Source organism: Phyllobates terribilis, unplaced genomic scaffold (genome assembly GCF_046119375.1).
Source record: "Phyllobates terribilis strain yellow unplaced genomic scaffold, ASM4611937v1 Scaffold_2__4_contigs__length_985480577, whole genome shotgun sequence".
NCBI lineage: Eukaryota > Metazoa > Chordata > Amphibia > Anura > Dendrobatidae > Phyllobates > Phyllobates terribilis.
Window position 1 is genome coordinate 822,554,631 of NW_027362762.1, and position 25,384 is coordinate 822,580,014.

Below are 25,384 nucleotides of genomic sequence, written 5' to 3' on the forward strand. Positions count from 1 at the left end.
AATTTTACTATAGAACGGGGCCTTCAAGATATGGCACCACTTCCTTGAAGGTGCCAAACATAACGGTTATTACTGGCCACAAAAATCTGACGTATCTTGAGACAGCCAACAGACTAAATCCTAGGCAAGCTAGATGGGCTTTGTTCTTGTCTAGGTTAGGTTTTGTAGTGACATTTAGACCTGGTACAAAAAACATGAAAGCCAATGCTCTCTCTCAAAGATTCTGCCCATCCCAAACTGAGGACTCAGAACAAGTCCCTATTCTAGTTGAGGGTATAGTTGTGTCCTTGGTTTCTCTAGATCTTGTTGAGGAGATTCGTAAAAATCAAGAATTAACCCCTGACAATATTCCCTCTCAAAAATGATTTGTGCCTCCCCAGCTTTATCTTCCAGTACTACAGGAGTCTCATGATTCAGTCCTTGCATGTCACCCTTGGATTAGCAATACAATCCGACTATAACCAGGAATTTTTGGTGGCCAATCATTGTTCAAGATTGTAGGTAATATGTTAATAATTGCAAAATCTGATCCCAAACAAAAACACCCTGAACCCACCCAGCAGGACTTCTTCAGTCCTTATCAACTCCAAAAAAGTCTTTGGACCCACCGCTGCATGGATTTCACTACCCTCAAAAGGGAAAACTGTAATTTTGGTAGTGGTGGACGGATTTAGCAAACAATGTCCTTTTGTTCCTCGTTCCTTTGTCTGGGTTGCCTAAGTCCCAAACTTCAAGTGAGTTGTTTATTAACTCTAGAACGCATACCTGGGGCCTCGCAGGCCCGCCCTGTTAATTGTTTTCTATTTTCTGCAAGATTTCTTTAGTTAGAATTTATTTATTATTTGCACACGGGCCTAAAAGGCCCCAGGTATGTGAAAGTGTAGATTTTTATGGTCATGCGTTCTAGGGTTAAACACATTGTGCATCTACATGGAATTCCAGAAAATATTGTTTCCGATAGAGGAACTCGGTTGGTTTCTAAATTCTGGAGGAAGTCAGTAGTCCAGGGACGAAACTCTGTACAAAAAAAATCCTCATAGAACCAATTCACAAGAAATAACCTAAAAGGTTAATATAAATGTATTTTATTAAAGTAGATCAAGTAAATAAAAAGGTATAATGAGCAACACTAATACGTCAGTACAGCAGGAGGAGATAAGGTGCACCACATGAATAATAAATTCAAACATATAACAGTTAGCACTTAAATGAACATCTGAGGGTATAAAAGGAATACAAGTGTATATAACAATGTTCTTAAACTGAACCACCCAGGCAGTATTTTGGGCCAACAATGCAGAACAATAAAGAAGATGTATTAGCAAAGGTTACTTGTGGCCATCTCCTCCTGCAGGACTGACGCCAGATCCCTGGTTCAGTTTAAAGGGAACCTGTCACGTCCTAGTTGCTATGTATACTGCCCCCACAGCATTGTTAGTGATGTAATGTGCATCACTAACAAACTTTTTTCATTAAAATCGGTGGTAGTATAATGATTTTATAACATTATGTACATTTTGTCCTACCTGCTCGTATTCAGTCATAGGGGTGTGATTCTCTCATTCAGTCAGGGATGGGCCCTGCATTCAGTCATGCTGGCGTCACCCATATATTTGAATACTGCTCCCGGCAAGGTTGCGTCTAGATCAGAGTTGATCAGTGAAGCATCTAGATCAGAGTGGCTAAAGTGGTGAGGAGCACAAAAAATCACCCCCAATCTAGACGCAACCTTTCCAGGAGCAGTATTCAAATACATGGGCAGAGCCAGCAGTGACTGAATGTGGTGCTGCCCCTGACTGAATGAGAGAATCACACCCCTATGACTGAATACGAGCAGGTAGGACAAAGTATATAAAACGTTATAACATCATTATACTACCACCGATTTTAATGAAAAAAGCTTGTTAATGATGCACATTGCATCACTAACAACGCTGTGGGGGCAGTATACATAGCAACTAGGACGTGACAGGTTCCCTTTAAGGACATTCTTAAATACACTTGTATTCACTTTATACCCCCGAATGTTCATTTGAGTGTTAACTGTTATATGTTTGAATTTATTATTTATGTGGTGCACCTTATCTCCTCCTGCTTTACTGACGTATTTGTGTTGCTCATTATACCTTTTTATTTACTTGATCTACTTTAATAAAATAAATTTATCTTCATTTTTTTGGCTATTTCTTGTGAATTGGTTCTATGCTATCTATATATGGCCATGATTTAATTATAGCTAGGTTATGTCCAGTATAATTATTTTCATTTTTGGCGCTAATTTGTTTGGTATATATCTGGTTTAAAAAAAATCCTCAGCCGGATGTTGACCCTGACAAAGCGTGGTTAATTTACCTTCAGCGAAAGCTACCCTGTCAGGTTTGTCATATAGGAGCACTAAGGCCTCAAAAAATGAGTTGACTGCGGAGTGCTCTGGAGCTTCTGGAGGTAGAGAAAAGACCTAACCCTGGGGGTTACCCTGAAGCAAGGAAATAATCAGTCCCACAGGTTGACTCTCTGAGCCAGTGGATTGTAGGTGGAGCATGAAATATAGGCGACAGCTTTCCCTAAAGGAAAAAAAATTCCTTCGGTAACCTGAAAATCTGTCAGGAAGGTAAGTTGACACGCCCCCTGGGCCGTGTGCAAGGGATACCCGGAGCCGGATCTCGATGGGGGTAGTAGTCCTTGTGGCGGTGACCCGGTCCGTGCCCAGGGTGTCAAACTAAGTGGCAGTCTATGGCAGTAGATGTTAATTTGATCGACTACGCCACCCGTTGAGTGCGGCTTTGAAGCCGCCGCTGCAGAGCAGTCCGCTGAGGCCGGTGGTATATGTGCAGCAGTGATGGTATAACCCCCAACGGGAGAGGTATGGCCTCAGGGCAGCAGGTGTGGATGATGGGTGTAGTTATGTTATAGAAAGGAGAGTCAGAGACTTGAGGTGCAGTTTCAGGGTTTTTACTCACAGGTGTTCTCTCAGTCACTCTGGCCTTGAGTGACCACCCGAGCCGTGCTGCGTCCACCAGGTCCTGGACTCGGCCAACCCCCAGGCAGTCCGGAGCGTGGTCCTGAGCTTCCCTGTCTCTCTCTCTTCCTCCTGGCCGTTCCCACCAGGGATCCACCTTTGGCCGGCTCCCTCGGGTCTCTTGGTGGTCAAACCTCCTCTGGGTTCCCTGACCCTATGCTTGGTGTGCCTTTCTGGTGGATTTGGTGAGGGTCGTGGCAAATCTTGACCACGACCTCCGGTTTCTGGCTGAGGATTAGTGGCCTCCACCAGTTCGGGTTCCGGTACCCGTGTCCGCCAACCCTTCACCCTTTCTGGTCTGTTTCTGGGTTCTTGGGGTTCCCTCTGTCTTTCTCTCTGGGTCCTTCTTCCTCCTCTCTCTCCACTGCAGGCCTTGCTCTGGAGCTGGGCCCAGCCGGAGCCACAGCTCCCTGTCAGCCCTGCTGGCTGAGCTCTCCCTCAGCTTCTCCTCAGGCTCTCTGACCCTGTTCCTAAGATGGTGCCCACCATATATACTCCCTCTATGTGTGAGCCCAGGTGACCAGCACCCAATGAGCTCCTAGCTTTACCCAGACTACTCCCCCTATCTGCCCCTACACTACTGGGATGTTCCACCCCCCTCCCACTCCAGCCAGGGACATACGCTGTCGTACCTGCACATATACTGGTGGGAGTACCGTTGTTCTGTCCCCCGGAAATGGGATGTATGTAGTGCATGCAGCCTACTAAGCTCAGTTCCACACTCCATCCTTACCCGGGAGTGGAATACCACACCTCTGGCTTGAGGTGTAATACCCCTGTAGCAGCCGAATCCTCAGGGTGCTACATTCCCCCCTGGTAAATCACAGCACGTCCTCGGGCTGTAAAAGAATAAAATATCCAAAAACATACAATTCTTTTTCAAAAACATCATAAACATATAAAACACTATATATATTATCAGCAGCAATAAACTCTTCATATAAAACTTTTCATTATAAACATTCTTGTTCCTCCGGCCACGGTGCAACTTGTGACCGGGTAAAGTGCAACAGTCTCTTCTGGAAAAAACACAGCTCCTTATAAAACCAGTAGGGGGCGCTTTAGAAAGCGCAACTATATACAAGGGGAGGTGGCCGCTCTCAGTCCTCGGCCAGTGGGGAAAAGGAATGGCTGTTCACAGTCCTCAGCCTGTTAAGGGATAGGGGACACACGGGTTTAAGTTCACACTTGTCCCAACGGGGAACATATTTAAATTAGCAGCAGTTCTTATACCCTTATGGGTAACTATGTACAGTTCTTTTTTTACCGTACTCTAATAACGGCGTCCTCCTGATGCTTCCTCCCTGTATTCTTTAGACCCGTCCGGGTCCTCTTGAGTGAACCCGATGAGGTCTCCTCCAGTGGGGTCCCACGCAAACTGCGCTTCCTCCAACGAGAGTGGGGTGATCTTGGCGGGCGCCGGAGCCGGGATCAGGGGTTCGCACAGGGGTCTTTCTTTCCGGAGTCGGGGATGGTGGTACTCCGGTGGCCACACAAAGGGCTGCCCATCCGGGCAAGTGTGCTGGGCAAACAAGTCCTCACCCAGGTGCGGCACAGTGGAAGTTGAGGGCGCGGTGGTGGTAGCGGCGCCCAGGTTTACCAGGCCTTGCGACCAGGCTTGGGGCACCCTGAACGTAAAGGGCACCGTGAAGACGGCGGCGCCCGGGGTTACTTGACCTTGCGACCAGGCCGGTGGCTCAGTGGAGGTAGAGGGCGCTGTTGGTACTGCGGCGCCCGGGGGCACTCGGCCTTGCGACCAGGCCGGTGGCGTCTCCTGCTTGGCCGCGCTCAGGGTTGAGGCGCGTGACGTCACAGGGGGCGTGGCCGCGGCTTCTGTTTGAGGCCTAGTCGGGAGCGGTGACGGTGCAACGACGGGCACGGCAGGGGAAATTTCGGGCTCTGCGACGGGGAGCTGGGGCAGGCTCACGGCTTCTCGGCTCGGGGTAGTGACGTCCCCTTTACCTGCCTCCGTTTCTTTAGCTCCTTCCTCGGCGTCGTCTCCGGCCTTGATTCCTCCTGCACCATCCTCAGAGGCGGTCTGACTCCTCGTCTCGGGTGGCGTGCTCCGTTGGCGGGTTCCAGCCTGCAGGGCCATCTCTCTGCTCCACTCCGTCAGCGTTTCTCGCTGCACCTGGGCCATCCTCCGTGCGAGTCCCTCCAGCGCGGTCTGTGCACGCTCCCGGTCTCGGGGGAGCTGTGCCAGGATCCCCACCAGGTCTTGTGGGGTGGTAGCTTGCAACAGGCTCCTGACCACAGGGTCGGTGCTGCCTGACTCTCCCTCCATCTCCGGGTACGGCTTCTCCAGACTCCTCTCCAGACTCCTCCAGGCTGCACCCATCTTCTCTCTTTTGTTCTTGGTCTGCCCACACTGAGGGTGGTCCCGGGGCAACTTGGTGATTGTCAGTTCCAGGGGCAGTCCCCTCACGCTGATGGACATCTCAAGCATCACAGTCTCTGCTGGTGGGGGCGGTTTCCGCTTTTGGCGCCATTCTTGGTCCTGGCCCACGATGGGAGGTGGCCTCTTGCCACCCTCTGGCACGTCCATAATGGCGTCCGCTCTGCCAAGGCGGGAAATCTTCTGAAATGGCGGGAATCTTCTCCCAGTGGCGGGAAACTCCGTGGATGGCGGGAATCTTCACCGATTGCGGGAAGAAGGCTGAAGATGGCGCCGGATGGCGGGAATCTCCATCGATGGCGGGAAAACCTCACGGATGGTAAGTTTTAAAAGTCTCTTTTTCAGGCACGCAGTACCCGGTGGTTGCGGGCACGAAATCCTGCCGACTACGCCAAAAGTTGACGCGCCCCCTGGGCCGTGTGCAAGGGATACCCGGAGCCGGATCTCGATGGGGGTAGTAGTCCTTGTGGCGGTGACCCGGTCCGTGCCCAGGGTGTCAAACTAAGTGGCAGTCTATGGCAGTAGATGTTAATTTGATCGACTACGCCACCCGTTGAGTCCGCTGAGGCCGGTGGTATATGTGCAGCAGTGATGGTATAACCCCCAACGGGAGAGGTATGGCCTCAGGGCAGCAGGTGTGGATGATGGGTGTAGTTATGTTGTAGAAAGGAGAGTCAGAGACTTGAGGTGCAGTTTCAGGGTTTTTACTCACAGGTGTTCTCTCAGTCACTCTGGCCTTGAGTGACCACCCGAGCCGTGCTGCGTCCACCAGGTCCTGGACTCGGCCAACCCCCAGGCAGTCCGGAGCGTGGTCCTGAGCTTCCCTGTCTCTCTCTCTTCCTCCTGGCCGTTCCCACCAGGGATCCACCTTTGGCCGGCTCCCTCGGGTCTCTTGGTGGTCAAACCTCCTCTGGGTTCCCTGACCCTATGCTTGGTGTGCCTTTCTGGTGGATTTGGTGAGGGTCGTGGCAAATCTTGACCACGACCTCCGGTTTCTGGCTGAGGATTAGTGGCCTCCACCAGTTCGGGTTCCGGTACCCGTGTCCGCCAACCCTTCACCCTTTCTGGTCTGTTTCTGGGTTCTTGGGGTTCCCTCTGTCTTTCTCTCTGGGTCCTTCTTCCTCCTCTCTCTCCACTGCAGGCCTTGCTCTGGAGCTGGGCCCAGCCGGAGCCACAGCTCCCTGTCAGCCCTCCTGGCTGAGCTCTCCCTCAGCTTCTCCTCAGGCTCTCTGACCCTGTTCCTAAGATGGTGCCCACCATATATACTCCCTCTATGTGTGAGCCCAGGTGACCAGCACCCTAGCTTTACCCAGACTACTCCCCCTATCTGCCCCTACACTACTGGGATGTTCCACCCCCCTCCCACTCCAGCCAGGGACAGACGCTGTCGTACCTGCACATATACTGGTGGGAGTACCGTTGTTCTGTCCCCCGGAAATGGGATGTATGTAGTGCATGCAGCCTACTAAGCTCAGTTCCACACTCCATCCTTACCCGGGAGTGGAATACCACACCTCTGGCTTGAGGTGTAATACCCCTGTAGCAGCCGAATCCTCAGGGTGCTACAAATACACTACTAGATGCGTTATGTAAAATAGGAGGCAGGTCAGTGAAGGCACAGTGAGCTGTCATAAGAGCATACAGATGAATATGTAAGCAGAGCACCAGATAGAGCGCCCCCCACAGGCCGCCCCGGAGCACGAGCATATCATTATCCCCAAACTGAAAGTAAAGATTACACAAGAACCACAGGGCGGATTTCATCAACCAAGGTATCATTTTAGTTTACTGAGCAGAATCCTGCTGACAGGTGAGCTTCAACAGACAGAGCCTAAACTAAAAGCAAAATGAGCAAATACCCTGTAGTAAGTAAATGAACAGTAATAGTACATGTAAATAACATAGGGTACTTAGTTAACACTGCTTTGATCAAAAAAGTGTAAAATACATACCACAGCGACAAGATGCACCCCATCGGGACGGTACCTAACTCTTGTAGTTCACCTCCCTATGTGTCAGCAGACATCACAATAGTTAAGGACAAAGTATGAACGGGTCCCAACTGTTCAAACAGTTATATAGCTTTCCACAGGCGGGAGTCTGAACAGTAAGGACTCAGTCCTGCTCTGCCCTTATCTATTTTAACGTCTGCTGACTCATATTAAGGTGAACTACAAGAGTTAGGTACCGTCCCAATTGGGTACACCTTGTTGCGGTGGGATGGCTTTTATGCTTTTTTGATCAAAATAGTGTTAACTAAGCGCCCTATGTTATTTAAATATATTATTACTATTTATTTATTTATCTATTTATTTGCTACAGAGAATTTGCTCATTTTGTTTTTATCTTAGGTTCTCTTGAAATAAATAACAAGGTGATGGTACACCTATGTTAGTTATAATACCCTTAAAAGGTTTTGCGAATGTCATAATTATGTAAGCTAACTGATAGAGAAGAATTTCATCTGAATGCTGCTCCTCTCTTTATTGGGGTAGGAAGAATACCACAACAGGCAATACTTTGGGGTTATTATTCAGACTAAATTCAGCCTATGGTCAAGATGCCTACAAGGTGTATGCCAAACAACTAGCTAGTGCTCAACTTTCTGCATAACGTTTTGTGATGGATTATTTTATAGAATAACATAACATGAATAGCAAAAGAGCTGCATCATCCTATTCAAGTTGCATGACCTGCCTCTAGTTAGGGTCATAGCTTAGCCCTGGCCTTAAAATATAAGAGCTTTGACATGACATGTTGACTTCTTCCTCTGGTCATTCTACATCCCAATGTAAGAACAGCACAGATTTGTTCAAGTAAAGATAAAAACTAGCTGAATATTCAAAGATACCTTCTTTATGTATTTCATTTATTAGCTGGAATAAAATACCACCTTGATCACTATTATTACCTAAATGTCAATTATAAGTAGGTATGTCATTAGAATGACTTCACAGGTAGGAACATTCATAAAGTTTAAAAGTTTGAGATTGAGAAATTCTGTAAGGTTGACTGGAAATTTGTTACTCCCACGTAGAGTCAATGAGTGGCGCCACATCCAGCTGCTTCTATCCAGCTATACAAACAGGCCTCTTAATTCCTTTTTCTTTCATAGCCTCTAGTGGCACACAGTGCATATAATTCTGTTTAAAAAAAAAATAACTGGGATGGATACCATTAGCAAAGTGCTTTTGACAAATACAGAAAAAAAATCCAGTCCAATTACGTGACTTTAGCTTTTAGCTCTAATTCTCACGCTTGATAAATAAGCCCCATAGTTACCACCTTCAGAGAACAGTTTAAATGCTGTGTCTTCGGTCTGGAAAAAAAGTCCTTTTCACATGGCAGTGCTTCTGAAAGAAACAGTGGGAAATCAATGGGCCATCAGTTCTCTTGGCATTCACCTCTCGCAGATTCAGATATTTCATCTTTACATGGGGTGAAATATAAGTCTTAATCACTTGTAAGCAAGAAAATGCAGTCTCTGGCATATTAACCCACTTCTGGCTTTTGCAAAGCTTTTCACTGCCTGCTGTCTTCTGAATGAGAATATTTATCTATGGGACATTGATATTCCACCATTATGCAAATGGAGATGAATATAATAATAAAATAACATAGTATACTATTAAGTAACATTTCAGTACGGATACAAAAACAATTTGGAATAATGGAGAATTTGGATTTTATGTTTTATAGTTTAGTTTGCTTTAACAGCTTTGATTTATTACTTTTTTCAGTTAAGAGAAACTCATTTTAATTGTTTTTCATAAGTCAATAGTACACATGAAACTAAGAAACTTTGTAATATATCTTATCAGAGAAATTTGCTTCTTTCTCCTTCTGGACTGATCTTTCATTCTCAATATTCTCACAAGTGGGCATTACAGGATAACCTCATTAAGAAAGTTTTTTTGTCCCCTGCCAACAATCCAACTAAATATAGAACATGCAGTCTATAATCATATTACAGAAATTCCGCAATGTTATTTCAAGTTTGCAATTGATTTGCGTTTTCTACCTGCTATCATTCTCTTGCTATGAGAGATTTTATCTTTTATAGTGTAGAACTCATTTCCATGTAGCTCAGCCTCTAGAGCTAGGCCCAATGTGCAAGTGTGCGCAGTAGCTATATTCTGGGAAAGAGGTTAACTCTTAACATACCAGCCACCTCTCTCCTTCAACTGATTTCTATACAGCAGTTATCTTTTCACCTCCCTTCCCATCTTCTCTTATAACATGACATCTTTCAGAACAGGTCTAATCATGCTATCTGCTCTCCCAATCAGGAGATTGCGCTCCATGAGGTCATCAAACAGAATATAGGGAGCTGTGGGGTTAATCAACTGTATATAGGGAGCTGTGAGGCTATCATATTGTATATAGGAAGCTGTGAGAACATCAAAATTTATATAGGAGTGCCGTGGGGCCATAGTACTGTATACAGGAAGCTGTAGAGCCTTCATAATGTATATAGTGAGCTGTGTGGCCATCATATTGTAAATAGCGAAGCTGTGGGGCCATCATATTGTATATAGGGATCTGTTGGGCCATCATACTGTATACAAGGAATAGTATAGGGCATAATATTGTATTTAGAGCACAATGGAGATATCAAACTGTATATAAGGGGGATGTGGGGCCATCATACTGTATAAAGTGAGGCTGTTGGACTTTCATACAGTATATAGCGAGCTGTGGGGACATCATATTCTATATAAGATAGCTGTGAGGCCATCATATTGTATATAGGGAACTCTGGGGGGGACATCATACTGTATATCTGAAGTTGTGCAGGCCATCATACTTTATATAGGGAGTGGTGGAGACATCATATTGTATATGGGGAGCTGTCGTGGACATCATACTGTATAAACGGAGCTGTGGAGGCCATCATCCTTTATATAGAAAGCTGTGGAGGCCATCATACTGCATGTAAGAAGCTGTGGGGCAATCGTATGATATATATGGGGGCTGTGGGGCCATGATATTGTGTATAGAGTGCTGTGGGGCTATCATACGGTATATGGAGAGCTTTGGGGCATTATATTGTATATAGGGATCTGTAGGGTCATCATACTGATTATAGGGAGCTGTGGGACCATCATACTGTATAAAGGAATCTGTGAGAACATTATAAATTATATAGGAATGCTATTGGGCCATTGTACTGTATGTCAGGAGCTGTGAGGCCTTTGTAGCACCCTGAGGATTCGGCTGCTACAGGGGTATTGCACCTCAACCCAGAGGTGTGATATTCCACTCCCGGGTAAGGATGGAGTGTGGCACTGAGCTCAGAAAGCTGCATGCACTACACACATCCCATTTCCGAGGAACGGACCAACGGTACTCCCACTTAGAAATGTGCAGGTACGACCGAGTCTGTTCCTGGCTGGAGTGGGAGGGGGGTGGTACATCCCAAGTAGTGTAGGGGCAGATAGGGGGAGCAGCCTGGGTAAAGATAGGAGCTCATTGGGTGCTGGTCACCTGAGCTCACACATAGAGGGAGTATTTAAGGTGGGCACCATCAAAGAACAGGGTCAGTCTTTGCAGAGGAGTCAGTCTGTCAGCCTTTTGTCAGAGCAGAGTAGAGGAAGAGGAGCAGAGCAGCCCCAGAGAGAGAGAGAGGAGAAAGGAAGAAAGACCCAGAGGGGGTGAAAGAAAAGGACTCTGAGAACCCAAAGTCCATCATCGGGTGAAGAGTTGGCAATAGGGTACCGGATCCCAAACTGGTGGGGGCTAAAGCACACCCTAGCCAGAGACCGGAGGCCGTGGGCAGGATCTGCCACGGCCACCCACCACATCCACCCTGAAGGCAAACCACATGTAGGGTCAGGGAACCCAAGGCCAAGGGTTTCCCAACAGAAGGCCCGAGGGAGCTGGACCTAGGTGGATCCCTGGTGGGGACGGCCAGAAGACAGGACAGGAAGGAGGGCTCAGGGTCACGCTCCGGACTTGCTTGGGGGTTGGCTGAATCCAGGACCTGGTGGACGCAGCACGGCTCGGGTGGTCACTTGAAGCTGGAGTGACCGGAACATCAGCAGTAAGTAAATACCCTAAACTGCACAACCCGACTCTGTCTTTAATTACCATCTATGCTGCACCACCACAACCCCCATCCTCTGCACCTGACCCCCTGAGGCTATACCCCTCCCGTTGGGGGTTATACTATCAAAAGCTGCACCAACACCATCAGCCTCAGCGGACCCTGCTGCAGCGGCGGCCGTAGTGACCGCAATACAACGGGTGGCGTAGTCGACATAAAGAACTTTGTAACATCTGTAGGACTGCCACATACTCTGAGCTTGACACCCTGGGCACGGACCGGGTCACAGCCACTCGGAGACTACAACCCCCATCTGATCCGGCTCCGGGTATTCCCCTAAAGAATATGGCCCAGGGGGCGCGTCAACTTTGGCGTAGTCGGCAGGATCTCGTGCCCACAACAACCGGGTACTGCGTGCCTGAAGAAAAGAACGAGTTTACCTCAAAAAGAAGTCTCCTGCCGGTTCCGGAGGGTCCCCGCCATCGGACTCCATCACAGGTCGATTCCCGCCGGTTGTCCGCCATTAACAGCTTTTTCCCGTCATCTGCAGAGTTTCCCGCCACTGGGAGACGATTCCCGCCATTTCCAAAGGTTTCCCGCCTTGGAAGAGCGGACGCCATTATGGGCGTGCCAGAGGGTGGCAAGAGGCCACCTCCCATCGTGGGCCAGGACCGAAAATGGCGCCAAAAGTGGAAACCGCCCCCACCAACAGAGACTGTGATGCTAGAGGTGTCTGTCAGCATGAAAGAACTGCCCCTGGAGCTGACAATCACCAAGTGGCCTCGGGACCGCCCTCGAAGTGGGAGGACTGAGAAGAAGAGAGCAAAGATGGGTGTCGCCTGGAGCAGTCTAGAAAGAGCGCACCCGGAGACAAGAAGCCTAGAGCTGAGTCCAGGAGCAGCTTACCCGGAGATGGGAAAAGAGCAGAGCAGCACCGGCCCGCTGGCCAGGAGCCTGCCGGGAACAGCAGAAGGAGAGCAGAGCAGCACCGACCCGTTGGTCAGGAGCCTGCTAGAAGCAACGACCCCACTAGGCTTAGTGGAGGTCTTAGCACAGCTCCCCCGAGACCGGGAGTGTGCGCAGACCGCTCTGGAGGGCCTCGCAAGGAGGATGGCCTGGGTGCAACGAGAGACGTTGGCGCAGTGGAGCCGAGAGATGGCCCAGCGGACCGAGACTCGTCAGCGGAGCACGCCACCCGAGACGAGGAGACAGACCGCCTCTGAGGATGGCGCAGGAGGACTCAAGGCCGGAGACGGCGCCGAGAAGGGAGCCGAACGAAAGGAGGCAGGTAAAGGGGACGTCTCTACCCCAAACCGGGAAACCGCATACCTGCCCCAGCTCTCCGTCGCAGAGCCCGAAGTACCCCCTGCCGTGCCCGTCGCCGCAACGTCACCGCCACAGACTAGGCCTCAACCGGAAGCCGCAGCCGCGACCCCTGTGACGTCACACGCCTCGACCCCGAGCGTGACCAAGCAGGAAGTACCACCAGCCTTGTCGCAGGGCCTAGTACCCCCGGGCGCCGCAATACCAACAGCGCCCCCTACCTCCGCGGAGCCACCGGCCTGGTCGCAGGGCCAAGTAGCCCAGGGCGCCGCCGTCCTTACGGTGCCCTTCACTTTCCAGGTGCCCCAGGCCTGGCCGCAGGGCCTGGGCAACCCGGGCGCCACCACCACCGCGCCCATAAAACCAAGAGTGCCGCATCTGGGAGAAGATCTGTTTGCCCAACATACGTGCCCGGATGGGCAGCCCTTTATTTGGCCACCGGAGTTTCACCATCCCCGACTCCGGAAAGAGAGACCCCTAGATGAACCCCTGATCCCGGCTCCAAAGCCCGTTAAGAGGATCTCGCCCCCGCTAGAGGAGGCACAGTTCGAGTGGGACCCCACCGGAGAAGACCTCATGGGGTTCACTCAGGAGACTCGGGCAGCCGCAGCGGAGCGTGCAGAGTGCTGCCGGCAGCAGCTCGAGGTCTTTGAGAGGGAGCGGAGAGAGAGGCGGGTCCGGGAACAACAAGCCCAGATAAGGAGCGCGGAGCAGAAGAGCCGGGCCAGGAGGAGTCCCCGTGCAGCTCATGGTCCCCCTTCCACCGGGACTGTGATCAAGTTTAACATGCAGCATGGGTGGGGCTTCATCCGAGACCACCGCACCCCAGGCGACGTCTTCGTGACCAGAAGAGACGTTGAGTCCCACCTACCGGAGGGACACAGAGGTCGTGACCTTTACATCGGGGACGAGGTCACCTTTACCCGGCACAAGTGTGCCAAAGGACCCTACGCCCTTCATGTGCATCGCCTGACGGAGGAAGAGCTGCGGTGTGAGGAGGAAGAGCAAGAGGACCCGGACGGGTCTGAAGCTAAAGGTAACCACAAAGAAAGAGCAGGAGGACGTCGTCGTTAAGTACAGCAGAGTACAAGCTGTATATAGTTGCCCGTCGGGGCACAGTGAACTGTTGCTAATATAGTCCCCGTTGGGACCAGCAAGTGTGAACTGTTTACCCGTTTATCCCTTAAATCCCACTGACCGAGGACTGAGAGCGGTCATTCCTCCCTAATACCTGGCCGAGGACTGAGAGCGGCCATATCCCTTGTAAATAGTTGCGCGTCCTAAAGCGCCCCCTACCGGTTTTATAGGAAAGCCACGAGTTCCAAAGACTGTCGCACTTTACCCGGTCACACGTTGCACAGTGACCGGAGGAGGAGCCAGAGGCGACGAGAATGTTATTTATATGAAAAGTTTTATGATGCTGCTAATATATGTTGTTTTATATGTTTTATTATGTTGTTTATGAAAAAAAAATGTATGTTTTGGATGTTTTATCTCTTACAGCCCGAGGACGTGCTGTGATTTACCAGGGGGGAATGTAGCACCCTGAGGATTCGGCTGCTACAGGGGTATTGCACCTCAACCCAGAGGTGTGATATTCCACTCCCGGGTAAGGATGGAGTGTGGCACTGAGCTCAGAAAGCTGCATGCACTACACACATCCCATTTCCGAGGAACGGACCAACGGTACTCCCACTTAGAAATGTGCAGGTACGACCGAGTCTGTTCCTGGCTGGAGTGGGAGGGGGGTGGTACATCCCAAGTAGTGTAGGGGCAGATAGGGGGAGCAGCCTGGGTAAAGATAGGAGCTCATTGGGTGCTGGTCACCTGAGCTCACACATAGAGGGAGTATTTAAGGTGGGCACCATCAAAGAACAGGGTCAGTCTTTGCAGAGGAGTCAGTCTGTCAGCCTTTTGTCAGAGCAGAGTAGAGGAAGAGGAGCAGAGCAGCCCCAGAGAGAGAGAGAGGAGAAAGGAAGAAAGACCCAGAGGGGGTGAAAGAAAAGGACTCTGAGAACCCAAAGTCCATCATCGGGTGAAGAGTTGGCAATAGGGTACCGGATCCCAAACTGGTGGGGGCTAAAGCACACCCTAGCCAGAGACCGGAGGCCGTGGGCAGGATCTGCCACGGCCACCCACCACATCCACCCTGAAGGCAAACCACATGTAGGGTCAGGGAACCCAAGGCCAAGGGTTTCCCAACAGAAGGCCCGAGGGAGCTGGACCTAGGTGGATCCCTGGTGGGGACGGCCAGAAGACAGGACAGGAAGGAGGGCTCAGGGTCACGCTCCGGACTTGCTTGGGGGTTGGCTGAATCCAGGACCTGGTGGACGCAGCACGGCTCGGGTGGTCACTTGAAGCTGGAGTGACCGGAACATCAGCAGTAAGTAAATACCCTAAACTGCACAACCCGACTCTGTCTTTAATTACCATCTATGCTGCACCACCACAACCCCCATCCTCTGCACCTGACCCCCTGAGGCTATACCCCTCCCGTTGGGGGTTATACTATCAAAAGCTGCACCAACACCATCAGCCTCAGCGGACCCTGCTGCAGCGGCGGCCGTAGTGACCGCAATACAACGGGTGGCGTAGTCGACGTAAAGAACTTTGTAACATCTGTAGGACTGCCACATACTCTGAGCTTGACACCCTGGGCACGGACCGGGTCACAGCCACTCGGAGACTACAACCCCCATCTGATCCGGCTCCGGGTATTCCCCTAAAGAATATGGCCCAGGGGGCGCGTCACCTTCATACTCTATATAAAGAGCTGTGGGGACACCATACTGTATATAGTAAGGCTGTGGGGCCATCATACTGTATATAGAGATCGGTGGGAACATCATACTGTATATAAGGAGCTGTGAGGCCATCATACTGTATATAGCGAGTTGTGTAAGACATCACTACTGTATGTAGGGAGCTATGGTGGACATCAAACTGTATATAAGCGGGCTATGGGGCCATCATAATGTATAAAGGAAGCTTTGGGGCCTTAATACAGTATATTTGGAGCTGTGCAGGATATCATACTGTAATTAGAGGGACTATGGGGCCTTCATATTGTTTATATGGACTTGTGACGCCATCATACTGTATATAGGGTGCTATGTGGGACATCAAACTGTATATAAAGGGAATGTAAGGCCATCATACTGTATATAGGGAGCTGTGGGGCCTTTCATACTTTATATAGGAGGCTATGTAGGACATCATACTGTATATAGATGAACTATGGGGCCTTTATACTGTATATATGGAGCTATGAGGGAACTATATTGTATATAGGGTGCGGAACATCAAACTGTATATAAGGGAGCTGTGTGGCCAGCATGCTAAATATAGGGAGCTGTTGGGCCTTCATGTATATAGGGAGCCCTAGGGGAAATCAAACTGTAAATAGCAAGGCTATGGTGCCATCATATTGTATACAGGGATCTGTGGGGCCATCATACTGTATATAGGGATCTGTGGAGCCATCATACTGTATATAGGGAGCTGTGGGGCCTTTATACAGTATAGAGAGAGCTGTGGGGGATACCAAACTGTATATAAGGGAATTATGGGGCCTTCATACTGTATATATGGAGCTGTGAGGCCATCATACTATAAATAGGGTGCTATATGGGACATCAAACTGTATATAAAATGGTTATCAAACTGTATAGCTGTGGGGCCATTATATTGCACATTGGGGGCTATGTGGAACATCATACTATAAATAAAGGAACTATGGGACCTTCATTCTGTACATAGGGAGCTGTGGGGGATGTCATACTGTAAATAGCAAGGCTGTGGGGCTATCATATTGTATACATGAAGCTGTGGGGCCATCATACTGTATAGAGGGAGAGGTTTATGACATTATACTGTGTATAGGGGAACCATGGGATCTTCATACTGTATATATGGAGCTGTGAGGCCATCATACTGTATATAGGGTGCTATGTGGGACATCAAACTGTATATAAAAGGGTTATCAAACTGTATAGCTGTGGGGCCATCATATTGCACATTGGGGGCTGTGTGGAACATCATACTATAAATAAAGGAACTATGGGACCTTCATTCTGTACATAGGGAGCTGTGGGGGATTTCATACTGTAAATAGCAAGGCTGTGGGGCTATCATATTGTATACAGGAAGCTGTGGGGCCATCATACTGTGTAGAGGGAGAGGTGTATGACATTATACTGTGTATACGGGAACCACGGGATCTTCATACTGTATATATGGAGCTGTGAGGCCATCATACTAAATGAAGGACATTAAACTGTATATGTATAGGGCTGTGGGGTGCATTATACAGTATATAGGGAGCTGTGGGGACTGTTATACTCTGTATAGAGCGTCTATGGGGGCACAATACTGTGTATATAGGGCAATGGGGTATTATGTGTGTAGGGGGTTATGAGCCATTATACTGTGTATAGAGGGCTATGGGCTATCATACTGTGTATAATGGGGCTATGGGGCATCATACTGTGTATAGGGGTATGGAGCATTATACTGTGCATAAGGGGGGCTATGTGCCACCATACTATTTTTAGGGGTCTATGGGGAATTATACTGTGTATAATGGGGTCTATGGGCCATCCTATTGTGTATTGGTGGGCTATGGGGCATTATATTGTGTGTAAGGGACTGCGGGGACATCATACTGTGTATGGGGGCTGTGTGCTGTGGGGGCATTATAGATGTGCTAGGGGGGCATTATAGATGTATACAAGGGTTATGAGAGCATTATACCATGTATAGGGAGCTATGAGGCATCATACTGTGCATAGCGGGCGGTGTGGAGGTTATGGTTCATATGGGTGTATGTTGTTATAGACCACAAGAATGGATGGTATGGCAGTTATAGATCATAAGGGACAATGATGTATTATAGTTCATAAAGACAGATGGTCTGGAAGGAAATATTTTATAAGAGAGGACAGTGTGGAGGCCCTGTAACATAAGAGGGTGCATGTGGGAGTCAAATTTTGCGCAGGGAGCACAGTGAGGGGCAATTGTTATGGGCACAGCGTAGGGAAGATATAATGACACTGTATTTTTAAGGGCATCATGTTGGGATGTGCAGCAGAAAACTGGAAAAGATAGAAGTCTGCATCAATGAGATGTGAATGTCCAAAGTCATCATGAATGATATCTGGACCAGAGAGAAACAAAAAGGATGAGACTAACTCCAATCAGAGAAGATGTCACCTGTAAGGTACCGGAATGTAAATGTTTACTTGTAATACTACCTGCTTCTAGTCAGTACTGTGGTTCCTGTATGGACTCCAGTCTGAAGATGGCTGGGAAAAACAACTCTTAGTATCTCCTTACTATTGTTAAAGGGGGTGTCTGGTCTTAATGAAAAGTCTGCAGTCACTCTGTGTGATTCACCGGTTTCTGAGCCGGGAACAGCGGTGATGTATGTGCTATGCATACTTCCAGGCAGAATCCGACTAGTTGACGCCACCTCACTCCATCTACTTGTATTGAGCGAGGCCGCGTCTCATCTAGAGACGCAGCCGTCCAGTGGAAGCGGCAGTCTAGTGGGCATGGCCTTGCTCAATACAAGTGTATGGAGCGAGACAGCACCCACTAGTCGGGCTCTGGCTGGAAGAATGCATATTGCATACATCACCGCCGTTGCCGGCTCAGAAACCGGCAAATCGTAGCAGCGCACAGTGCATGCGATGGGGGGATTTATAAGTCTGCATTCACATGGAATGACTGCAGACTTTTCATTTTAGACCTGACAAACCCTTTAAGGACATACTAGAAGTTGTAGGTTCATGTGATACTAGTGTATATTGTGAGGGGCTGACATAACATTGCTATTAATCGCTGTACTAAGATTGGTGCTGAATTTATGTACTGATGTTGGTGCTGGTTATGTATTCAAGTACAGATGTAGTTCTGGTGCAGTATTTATGTAGTGTTGGTGGTTCTGGTACTGTATTTATGTACTGATGGTGGTTTTGGCGCTGTATTCCTGTACTGATGATGGTTTTGGAATTGCAATCATGTACTGATGTTTGTTTTGCTGCTGTTTTCATGTACTGATGATGGTTCTAGTGCTGTACTCATGTACTAATGGTGGTTATGGTGATGTTTTTATGCAGTGATGATGGTTAGTTAGTTCACTATAGGTTTACATTGCACTGTGGGGAGGGGTGCCATTTAAATTTTAGTCTCAGGAAGCGGAAAAGCTATAAATGAGCTTGATTGAAGTGAAAGGCTCCACAAATGTAAAGTATTATAAAATTGATTTTTTTTTCCTAAGGTGTGCTTTAGATGAAAAAATTCAGTCCATGGGTACCACTATAAAGATAAACAGTGGAGTTTCTAGGGAGAGATCGGTCTACTAGCCAGTGATTGGCAATTTTGCCTAATAGTTCACTCCTGATTTACAGTGGGTACGGAAAGTATTCAGAACCCTTTCAATTTTTCGCTCTTTGTTTCATTGCAGCCATTTGGTAAATTCTAAAAAGTTCATTTTTTTCTCATTAAAGTACACTCTGCACCCCATCTTGACTGAAAAAAGCCTGAAATGTAGAAAGTTTTGAAATTTATTATAAAAGAAAGACTGAAATATCACATGGTCATAAGTATTCAGACCCTTTGCTCAGTATTGAGTAGATCACCCTTTTGAGCTAGTACAGCCATGAGTCTTCTTGGGAATGATGCAACAAGTTTTTCACACCTGGATTTGGGGATCCGCTGCCATTCTTCCTTGCAGATCCTCTCCAGTTCCGTCAGGTTGGATGGTGAACGTTGGTGGATGGCCATTTTCAGGTCTCTCCAGAGATACTCAGTTGGGTTTAGGTCAGGGCTCTGGCTGGGCCAGTCAAGAATGGTCACAGAGTTGTTCTGAAGCCACTCCTTTGTTATTTTAGCTGTATGCTTAGGGTCTTTGTCTTGTTGGAGGGTGAACCTTTAGCCAAGTCTGAGGTCCAGAGCACTCTGGAAGAGGTTTTCACCCATTATATCTCTGTACTTGGCCGCATTCATGTTTCCATCAATTGCAACCAGTCATCCTGTCCCTGCAGCTGAAAAACACCCCCATAGCATGATGCTACCCCCACCATGTTTCACTGTTGGGATTGTATTGGGCAGGTGATGAGCAGTGCCTGGTTTTCTCCACACATACCGCTTAGAATTATCACCAAAAAGTTCTATCTTCATCTCATCAAGCCAGAGAATCTAATTTCTCATAGTCTTGGAGTCCTTCATGTGTTTTTGAGCAAACTCTATGTGGGCTTTCATATGTCTTGCACTGAGGAGAGGCTTCCATTGGGCCACTCTGCTATAAAAGCCCGATTGATGGAGGGCTGCAGTGATAGTTGACTTTGTGGAACTTTCTCCCATCTATCTACTGCATCTCTGGAGCTCAGTCACAGTGATCTTGGGGTTCTTCTTTACCTCTCTCGCCAAGGCTCTTCTCCCACGATTGCTCAGTTTGGCTGGATGGCCAAGTCTAGGAAGACCTCTGGTGGTCCCAAACTTGTTCCATTTAATGATTATAGAGGCCACTGTGCTCTTATGAACCTTGAGTAATGCAGAAATTGTTTTGTAACCTTGGCCAGATCTGTGCCTTGCCACAATTCTGTCTCTGAGCTCCTTGGGCAGTTCATTTGGGCTCATGATTCTTATTTGGTTTGACATGCACTGTGAGCTGTGAGGTCTTATATAGACAGGTGTGTGCCTTTCCAAATAAAGTCCTATCTGTTTATTTAAACACAACTGGACTCCAATGAAGGAGTAGAACCATCTCAAGGAGGATCACAAGGAAATAGACAGCATGTGACTTAAATACGAGTGTCTGAGCAAAGGGTCTGAATACTTATGACCATGTGATATTTCAGTTTTTCTTTTTTAATAAATTTGCAAAACTTTCAACTTTTCTGTTTTTTTCAGTCAAGATGGGGTGCAGAGTGTACTTTAATGAGAAAAAAAATGAACTATTTAGAATTTACCAAATGGCTGCAATGGAACAAAGAGTGAAAAATGTAAAGGGGTCTGAATACTTTCCGTACCCACTGTATATGACACAGGAAACAGTACCAATATACAGTTTATGGAAATATGTTACACTGTCATTGTCTATATTAAAACATATAGTGTATGGATCTGAATGTGTTCAGGAAACATTTTCTATGCTTTTTTTCCTGGGCTCATTTACAAGTATACAGAAGATATAAGTTGAGGTTTATTTTTTCCTTAATGTAAATGTGTTGAATTGATTGTACGTTTATTATGGATAAGCTAGATGGTCACTAGTAACTTTTCCTTTCCCATACTAACAAAATATTGGCTCTACAGCACTGAAGAAAGTACGAAGAACTTCTAAAAGGGGTAAAAAGGATTAGGAAAACAAGTATTTTTTCTTCCAAAAATATCACTACACAGTTTTTCTGAGGTAGAGCTAATCATTGTAAGCAAATAAAAAAGTAGAATACTAGAAACACACATGTGCAAGTCATTTATTTATATTTCCTATTCCATTTGAATTTTTTTTTGGCTTTGGGATTAAAAAAGTTAATCAAATGCTGCCAAAAATTAATCAAAAACTGCATTTATGTTTTCAGCCTGTGTCTAAACACAATCATAATTATGGATCTTAACCCCTTAAGCCCCGGAGCATTTTTCGTTTTGCATTTTCGTTTTTGCTCCCCTTGTTCCCAGAGCCATAGCGTTTTTATTTTTTGGTCAATATGGCCATGTGAGGGCTTATTTTTGCGGGACGAGTTGTACTTTTCAACGCATTACTAGTTTTACCATATCATGTACGGGAAAACGGGAAAAAAATTCCAAGTGCGGTAAAATTGCAAAAAAAGTGCAATACCACAGTTGTTTTTTATTTATTTTTTTTACCACGTTCACTGAATGCTAAAACTGACCTGCCCTTCTCATTCTACAGGTCATTACGAGTTCATAGACACCAAACATGTATAGGTTCTTTTATATTTAAGTGGTGAAAAAAAATTCCAAAATTTGGTAAAAAAAAAAAAATAGCGCCATTTTCTAAGACCCGTAGCGTCTCCATTTTTCGTGATCTTGGGCTGGTTGATGGCTTATTTTTTGCGTGCCGGGCTGCCGTTTTTATTGATAACATTTGGGGTAGATCCGATGTTTTGATCGCCCGTTATTGCATTTTATTGCAATTTTGCGGCGACCAAAAAACGTAATTCTGGCGTTTAGAATTTTTTTCTCGTTACGCCGTTTACCGATCGGATTAATTCTTTTTTTATATTGATAGATCGGGCGATTCTGAATGCGGCGATACCAAATATGTGTATGTGGGTTTTTTTTTTATATATATATTTTATTTTGAATGGGGCGAAAGGGGGGTGATTTAAACTTTTATATTTTTTTATTTTTTTTTTATATTTTTAAAAACTTTTTTTTTTTACTTTTTGCATGCTTCTATAGTCTCCATAGGAGACTAGAAGCAGCAACTATCCGATCGCCTCTGCTACATACAGGGGACGAGCAGGTCCCCTGCATGCAGCAGAAATGGTCCTGTGCTATGAGCGCCGACCACTAGGTGGCGCTCATAGCGACAAGATCATGACAACCACAGGCGTCTGCTGCAGACCCTGGGTTGTCATGCAGGGCCCATCGGCGACCCGCGATCACGTGACGGGGTCGCCGGTGGGCGGGGCTTATGACGCGCTACCCGGAAGCGCGCGTTAAATGCTGCTGTCGGAGATTGACAGCGGCATTTAACATGTTAACAGCCGTGGGTGGATCGCGATTCCCCCCCGGGGCTGTTGCGGGCACATGTCAGCTGTAATAATCAGCTGACATGTGCTCTGTTCAGTGAGGGCTCAGCGCAGCAGCCCTCACTGAACGGGCAGTACGCAAATATGCGTACTAATACGTCCCCGGTAAGTAAGGGGTTAATATCATTAATTGCATGAACTTATAAAAATGTATCTAAAAATTGCCAGAAATACTAGTAGACATTTAAAATTATCATGCAACTTTTAAAATATAGATCGTAAAAAAAAAAAACTGAATCCACATCGTAATAGTCAAAAATAGGTGTAATTCCCTGGACCTTCTTCCAAGTTCTCTCAATAGCAAAGAAAAAGTAGCAGCACTCCAATAGTCCAGAGGATAAATTATTATTATTTAACTATTTTCTCATATTAATACATGCAACATTTTAGTTGCATGTGGAACCTTTTTCAGACAGTGTTCTGATGTCATAAGCAAGATTAAATTTGTAAGAAATCATATAATTTTTTTTTGTAGATGATCACTTTTTGATAGTGAGAGTGATCAATGAGTGGAACAGGCGGCCACAAGAGGTGGTGAGTTCTCCTTCAATGGAAGTCTTCAAACAGAGGCTGGACAGACATCTGTCTGAGATGGTTTAGTGAATCCTGCATTGAGCACTAACGTTCTATGATTCTATGAATATCATTATTAGTAATTAATAAATACACAGAGTATCTAATTACACAAAAATAGTAAATAATAAAATTATAGTGCATTGAAAAATGTTAAAACTATGAATAAATTCCAGTATACAGAGCCTTGAAAAAGTATTCATACCCTGAGAACTTTTAAACATTTTTTCACGTTATACCCACAAGCTTAAATGTTTTTTATTGGGATTGTATGTGGTATACCAATGCAAAGTAGAAAGTATTTGTGAAGTGTAAAGGAAATTCAAATAATACATGGTTTTCTATATATTTTAAAAATATACATCTGAAAATTGTGACATGCATTTGTATTTAGCCCCCTGTAGTCTGATACCCCTAAATAAGATCCTTAGTGACCAATTGACTCCACAAGTCGCATAATTAATAAATTGAATCCACCTCTGTGTAATTTATTCTCAGTATAACTATATAACTAGAGATTTTCTGTGAATGCTTCAGAAGTTTGTTTGAGAACATAATGGATCAAACAGCATCATGAAAATCAAGGAACACATCAGATACAGTACAGACCAAAAGTTTGGACACACCTTCTCATTTAAAGATTTTTCTGTATTTTCAGCACTATGAAAATTGTACATTCACACTGAAGGCATCAAAACTATGAATTAACACATGTGGAATTATATACTTAACAAAAAAGTGTGAAACAACTGAAAATATGTCTTATATTCTAGGTTCTTCAAAGTAGCCACCGTTTGCTTTGATGACTGCTTTGCACACTCTTGGCATTCTCTTGATGAGCTTCAAGAGGTAGTCACCGGAAATGGTATTCCAACAATCTTGAAGGAGTTCCCAGAGATGCTTAGCACTTGTTGGCCCTTTTGACTTCACTCTGCGGTCCAGCTCACCCCAAACCATCTCGATTGGGTTCAGGTCTGGTGACTGTGGAGGTCAGGTCATCTGGCGTAGCACCCCATCACTCTCCTTCTTGATCAAATAGCCCTTACACAGCCTGGAGGTGTGTTAGGGGTCATTGTCCTGTTGAAAAATAAATGATGGTCCAACTAAACGCAAACTGGATGGAATAGCATGCCGCTGCAAGATGCTGTGGTAGCCATGCTGGTTCAGTATGCCTTCAATTTTGAATAAATCCCCAACAGTGTCACCAGCAAAGCACCCCCACACCATCACACCTCCTCCTCCATGCTTCACGGTGGGAACCAGGCATGTAAAGTCCATCCGTTCACCTTTTCTGCGTCGCACAAAGACACGGTGGTTGGAACCAAAGATCTCAAATTTGGACTCATCAGACCAAAACACAGATTTCCACTGGTCTAATGTGCATTCCTTGTGTTCTTTAGCCCAAACAAGTCTCTTCTGCTTGTTGCCTGTCCTTAGCAGAGGTTTCCTAGCAGCTATTTTACCATGAAGTTCTGCTGCAAAGTCTCCTCTTAACAGTTGTTGTTGTTATGTTCTGCTACCAGAGCTAAGGAAAGAGAGGAGATCTGTCCCTACGATAGAACTCTGCTAAATCCCTACGATGTAACAGGGGACCTGATCCTGCGATCAGACCTGCTAAAGTCCTAAGCTAGTCTGTACGGAGACCTATAGATGTGGGGAAGGAATCCCTACAAGTACTAAGGACTGGGAGGAAAATGGGACACCTCCTAACAGAAATAGTAGCAGACAGACGAACAAACAAAATATATAGAACATAGAGGTCCGTAGACCAAGCAAACTAACAGAGTTAGATACAGAGCACAGGCTAGCTAGAAAGTAGTTATACAATGAAGTCCAGCAAAGCCAGAAGGGCGGAGCAGGATTAAATAGGCCAACAAGGTCATGTGACCAGCAAAGGAAAAAACCTAAGAGCAAGGTTCTAACAGTTGTAGAGATGTGTCTGCTGCTAGAAGTCTGTGTGGCATTGTCCTGGTCTCTAATCTGAGCTGCTGTTAACCTGCGATTTCTGAGGCTGGTGACTCGGATAAACTTATCCTCAGAAGCAGAGGTGACCCTTGGTCTTCCTTTCCTGGGACGGTCCTCATGTGAGCCAGTTTCTTTGCAGCGCTTGATGGTTTTTGCAACTGCATTTGGGGACACTTTCAAAGTTTGCCCAATTTTTCAGACTGACTGACCTTCATTTCTTAAAGTAATGTTGGCCGCTCATTTTTCTTTACTCAGCTGCTTTTTTGTTGCCATAATACAAA